General features: G+C 32.6%; 1 long non-coding RNA gene across 1 annotated transcript; it reads left to right on the top strand.

Moving 5' to 3' along the window:
• Nucleotides 1–572: 572 nt before the first annotated feature.
• Nucleotides 573–6,175, top strand: LOC141523717 (uncharacterized). Its single transcript, XR_012478570.1, has 3 exons — nt 573–905; nt 4,709–4,796; nt 5,389–6,175. It is a non-coding gene; the product is annotated as an uncharacterized LOC141523717 (long non-coding RNA).
• Nucleotides 6,176–6,419: the final 244 nt, after the last annotated feature.

Genomic DNA, 6,419 nt, shown 5'->3' with positions numbered 1-6,419 from the left:
GAGCTTATTCTGTGCTAGATTGTGCTCCACTCTTACTCAGATGTGACAGATCTTTCCTGCTGACCATCTAAGTTATCTTGGACGAAAATTATTTCATCTCATCGTTTTGTGGGTTCTTACTGCCCCAGGAATTGTTTTTTTACATCATTGAAAGGTTTTTGGAGGGGTTTTGGAGAGACCTCAGACACATTTTCTTTTTTTTCTTTTTTTGTAAGGTGCTAGAATTGGGTGGTCTGTTCAGGACCAAGGGGCTGGGTGGTTGCTGGGTCCCTGGGCTGGGATGTGGGCTTGGGGCCTCTTGACCTTAGGGCCAGTACTGTGTCTGCTGTATCACTTGGCTGCCCCACAGCACATTTTTGAAAGGGACAGAGTGAAAGGAGAGAGGAAATATAATAGATGGTAGTGGGGAGGAATGGATGGAGGGAATTACAATCAGCAAACAGCAACCATAGAAAAATATGGAAGTAACTGCTATGATGGACTTAGGATAAAGAAAGTGATCTACCTGAGACAGCTGATGGTATTAGAACACAGACTGAAAACACATCTTTTTTTTCCCTCTCTTTTACTTTTTTTCTCATGAGGTTTTATATTTTTGTCAGGGAAGGGCATTATATTTACTCTTAAACAAGAGTATTTTAGTAATGTGTAAATAAATTAAAGAAAAAAGATAAAAGCAGAAAAAAGAAAATTAGAGGGTATGATACAAGAGTATTTTAGTAATGTGTAAATAAATTAAAGAAAAAAGATAAAAGCAGAAAAAAGAAAATTAGAGGGGTATGATAATGTTAATAGAAGAAGCTAGGGAGGATGGAATGAGCAGGTTGATTTTTGCCAATTAGTAGGTTTGCCTCTTAATCGGAGTCTGGAGTATAAAAGAAGTAGAGTTGGAGAATGTTGTCAAGGTGAGATGGTAGTCTTGATCCTTCTTTCCTTCCTTCTCCCTCCCTCTTCCCCTTTTTTCCTCTCTCCTCTTTCCATCTTTCCTCATCCTTTTTTCCCCCACTGTTAACTTCTTCCTTTCCTTCCCCAGCTGTCCTTCCTATCCTTGCTTCTGGGTCTGCCAGTTACTTACTTTACATTGTTTTATTGATTCCTTTTGGTTTTGTATCAAAGTCGTTTTTTGAAAAAAATATTCCCAACTCCAGTGGGTCTTTTCCTTTTAACAGAGAAAAATCGATAAAGCATATCAATGCAATATGGAATTTGACAGTATGTTACATTACAGAATGTTACATTCCTCTGCCCCATTGTCTCCCATCTTACAATGAAAGAAGGTAGTACGTTTCCTAACCATTTTTCTGAAGCCAAGATTGGTCATTTTTATAACTACCTAACAGTTCTTCTCCAATCTGACTATTGCTACAATAATTCATCTTCCATATCCATCTGTTCATTTTACAACATTCAGAAATCTTTTAATGTTTCCATATAATACCTCCTAAATTAAGTTGGGCCTTTCATTCAAGGGCCTAAACTCTGAAGCTACTTTACCTTTTCAAGTTCTCCAATCTTATATTATACTCATATTGTCTTCTATCGCCCAGTATGATTTAACTAAATTATAATAATTGCTTTCCCTGTACAAAAGCATCACTATGCTTTACTCACAGTTATTTTTATCTAGCAGGTCCTCCTTTTCCTCATCTATAGAAGTCTATGTGAAGCCTTCCTTTGTCTCTATCCATTTTCCCTTTGGAACTCAAATAGCACTTTGAATCTCTGATGCAGTTACATACTTTTATTTTGTATTAAGGTAATTTATAGATATGCATCATTTCCCTACTAGACTATGTTCTATTAAATCAGAGATTTGTGTCTTATCTAAGCTATGTTACCTCTCCTTCCCCATCAATTACAACATTTTTTGCAGGTAGGAAACTCTTAATGTAATTGTAAAGAAAAAAAAAGAACATTCTTGTCCTTAGAAGAAGGTAAGTATCGAAATAAGGAGTAGTTATTTTCTGAAAATGTTATTCAAATAAGAGATAACAAACTCAAATATATATCACTATTTTGCAATCTTGAATTGTTTGATAATTGTTTCATGCATGTTTATCTTATATCCCACAATAGTCCCATAAGCCTTTTTTTGAGCAGGAGCCTTGACCTACTTTTTATATTCAACAGTGCTAGATATACAATTGACTCTCAACTTGATGATTGATTTTTATAAACTATAAAAATTTTCTTAAACTTTTTTTTCTGGTTATCAGTCACTTCTTTTTTTTTTCTCCTTCTCAATATAAAATAAATTCTCACATTGACCATGTCCAAAATGTGTGTATTTGATTTCATCATTTCTCTGACAGGAGGGTAGGCATCATTATATTATATTCTGGAATTATGATTTTATACTAATTTAAATTCTTAAGTCTTTCAAAGGTTCCTTTTTACAATGGTTGTGTTTGAGTACAAAATTTTCTCCTTATTTCATTCTGTATAAGTTCATATAAGTCTTCCAAGGTTTCTTTAAAATCATTTTAATTTATTATAGGATGATAAAATTCTGTTATACTATCATTTACTCAACCATTTACCAGTTGATGGGAATCTACTTAGTTTCTATTTCTTTGTCCCTTCATAAAAAAGTTGCTATAAATAATTTATGAAATACTATGTTGGTAAATAACACAGTCTCAAAAGATATTCACTATGAAACTTCAGAGAATTTCATTAAGTTATAAGATTAAGAGAAAGAGAATAAAGAACATAGATGCTGTTTATTAGATGAAATCAATGCTACATCTGGTTTAAACTTTTATTTGGCAACCTTCAAAGATTTAGCAACATTCCCCTGAACATTTCTGAGTTTCATTTGGTGTACCTTGTTATACAATTCTCTTTCATTAAAATCTCTTAAACCCTTCTTGAAATGGGTTCATCCTTTCTCACTTCTTAGGCTAATAAATTTCATGAGTTAAATGGGTAATTTTATTTTTCATAAAGTAACTTTTTTAGTTTTTAAAGGCAAACTTTCAATTATTAGTATTCTAATTGTTTATATTTGTAAAGATTTTTGAAATTCTAAATAAATTTGATACTACTTTTGTCCATCATTTAAAATGTTCATTTCTTCTCAAAACTACTAGATTAGTCAAGTATTAATTTTGTTTACCTTTATATTGTCATGTTATCTTTCTCATTCATTGATACACTTAAATTTATTGAGTATCTCCTTGGTAATATATTCACCAGTTTTCTGTTTATGAAAATGCTATTTGTCTAAGACTAGACTATCTATTATCTAGACTATCTCTGGAAAGTTTCTTATGAATAAGTGTTGCATTGGGTAGGTGTTTAGTCTTAGTAACTTTCTTGTCCTTAGAAAAGAAGGTAAGTATTGGAGTAAGGAGGAGTTGTTATTTTCCAGAAATGTTATTCAGATGAGAGATATAACCCAAATATATATATCTTTGAAATATGTATGTCATTGTATTTATACATATAGGTGTATTTATATATGTGTGTGTGTGTGTCTATACATATAATTATATATGAATAGATATATGTATAGAAGTATGGGAGGGGAGTGAATTCATCCTTAATTATATAGCTGTCCTGTGGGAGGGGCAGGAAGGGAAGTAAGGGGGGGGATAAACAGTGCATAGGAAAGAACAGAAGAAAACATACAAGGTAGCAAAGAAAGGTGAACAATTTTGAACGTAATGTGAAATATTTATTATATAATAGACTTTCTTGAGATTGAAATTTATTATAAATCCTCTTAAATTTTGTTGTACATATGACAATATTTTTTTTGTTTTTTTAAATGAATAAATAGGTTATAAAAAATGAGGTCATAGGAAAGGGAGAAAAGAAAATTTCCTTTTTAAGAAACTATTTAATTTCCAATTACAATATAAAGTCCATTTTTAGCATATTTTTAAAACTTGTTTCAAGTTCTTCCTTTCCTTTCCCCACTCCCATTGAGAAGGCAATTTGATATAGATTATATTTGTGTAGTCATACAAAATATATTTTCATATTAGTCATGTTGTGAAAGCAAGCACAGACTGAAAAAACTTAAAGTAAAAAATATTTGATCTGCATTCATATTTGATCAGTTCTTTCTCTGGAGTTTAATATAAGATTTTTTTTCAATCATAAATGCTTCAGAATTGTCTTGAATCTTTGTATTGCTTAGAGTAGCTAAGTAATTCACTGTTGATCATCATATATTATTGCTGTTATGGTGTACAGTGATTTTGGTTCACTTCACTTTGTATCAGTTCATATAATTCTTTATGGAAGTATCCTGTTCATTATTTCTTAAAATATAATAGTATTCCATCAAAATTACATATGACAATTTATTAAGCCATTCCCTAATGGATGGGCATCCCCTCAATTTCCAATTGTTTGCCACCACAAAAAACATACATATAGATCCTTCTCCCCCCCCCCCCCCCCCCCCCCGCCTTTTTTGTTAAATCTCTGAGATACAGACCTCATCCTGGTATTCTGGGTTAAAGAACTTGCAGTTTTACAGCCCTCAGTCATAATTCCAAACTGTTCAAGTGATTTTTGTTCTGCTTCTTTGAGGATTCCTTGCTCAGAAGCATTACTGCTATCAGAGAGGTTATATATGCTGTCAATCTCTTATTAAATGCTTAAAAGGAACCAAATACAGATCAATCAATATAATCATTGCTTATCTTTTTTTTTTTGACTAAATACTGTCTTTCCTCCATATACATATATACAGGTTCGCAATACAGATCCCAATGATCCAAATAGAGAGATGGTTGTTCAACTTTTGGATGACTTCAAAATCTCAGGAGTGAATGGAACTCGTATCCTTTCAGGAAATTCCGAGGGAATTAATTTTTACATATATACATAGAGATAGAGAGGTGTGTGTGTGTGTGTGTGTGTGTGTGTGTGTGTGTGTGTGTGTGTGCGAGAGAGAGAGAGAGACAGTATTAGTACAACATACTGTCAAGCCAAGCTTCAATAAAATTGTTTCTCTATTGCACACTGTTTTCATATGATAAATTTGGTTTTAGAGTACAGTTTGAAGAGGATAACTGCCTATTGTTGCATTTTAAATTAAGCAAAATAAAGGTTCTTTTACAAGCTGCTAAAATAATTATAGAACTTTGAAATATAATTATAGAACTTAGAAGTTTGTTCACAGGCAAGACATAGGCCCATTAGATTATGATTTCAACTTCAAAGTTATAATTGAACCCTTAAGTTATATTTGCTTATCATTCATCATATCCCACACTTCTGCAATTGTTAATGTACTCCCAATCAGGCATTTATTATACTTATTACATGCGTAGAAGGAAAATGTTTTTTATTTTTCCTCCACATTTCTGTGCTACTGTCTCTTGGTGTACCAGTATATCTCTTCTTTTATATCCTTAATCAACTCACAAGATATCTGTATGGTATTTGAAGTTTTGGGCCATCACCTGCTCAAGTGGATTATCAAGTCAAATTATCAGGGACTTCCACTTCCATGTGTCAAAAAAATCATCCAACAAGTATGTATTCTTAGGCATTTTGTCATGGTTATTTTCCTCTTAATCAGTTTTCAATATCAGTTTGTGTATTATAATGAAAATGTTGATTTTTTTGCATCATATCATACAAATTAAATCATTGCAAAGGTGAGAGATGAACATAACATGTAATATAAGATTATATTTTTCCCCTCTTTATTATAAGAAATAATAACCCTCTAAAGGGAAATAGTAGAACTATTGGAACATATAGTTGATGCAAAAAACAAGATATCAGATTTTTATTTTAAAAGCTGATTATAGGGATGGCTAGGTGATGCAGTGGATAGAGTACCAGCCCTGAAGTCAAGAGGACCTGAGTTCAAATACGGCCTCAGACACTTAATAATTACCTAGCTGTATGGCCTTGGGCAAGCCACTTAACCCCATTGCCTTGGAAAACCCTTAAAAAAAAGCTGATTATACATGCTAGGATAATAACATTTCAGAGTGCGTAAGGAAGTTAAAAGATCATTTGAACCAGGGAATCTCTTCAAAGTTTCATGAACCTCCTTGGAGAGAAGATTTCAAGGGATCTATGAATTTAGATAGTAATTACTTGCACTAATTTAGTATTTCCAAGGATTATGAAAAGTAGGCAACATTCTTAGAAGGGAGTCTATGACACAAAACTGGGTTAAGGACTCCTTATCTAATCTAACTCACACTCCAAATAGATATATAGATATAGACATTTTTTTAAATTTTTTCAAGGCAGTGGGGTTAAGTGGCTTAGGTAATTATTAAGTGTCTGAGGTCAGATTTGAACCCAGGTACTCCTGACTCCAAGTCCAGTGCTCTATTCACTGCACCACCTAGCTGCCCCACCCCATATATTTTTACAAACTAAAAAAGGTATGATTTCTTTATGTGAGATTACTTGCCCAAAATACATAGGTATTATAT

The sequence above is a fragment of the Macrotis lagotis genome, chromosome 1 (assembly GCF_037893015.1).
Source record: "Macrotis lagotis isolate mMagLag1 chromosome 1, bilby.v1.9.chrom.fasta, whole genome shotgun sequence".
Classification (NCBI taxonomy): Eukaryota; Metazoa; Chordata; class Mammalia; order Peramelemorphia; family Peramelidae; genus Macrotis; species Macrotis lagotis.
Note: the sequence above shows the minus strand (reverse complement) of the source record. Positions and strands in the feature narration are given on the sequence as shown.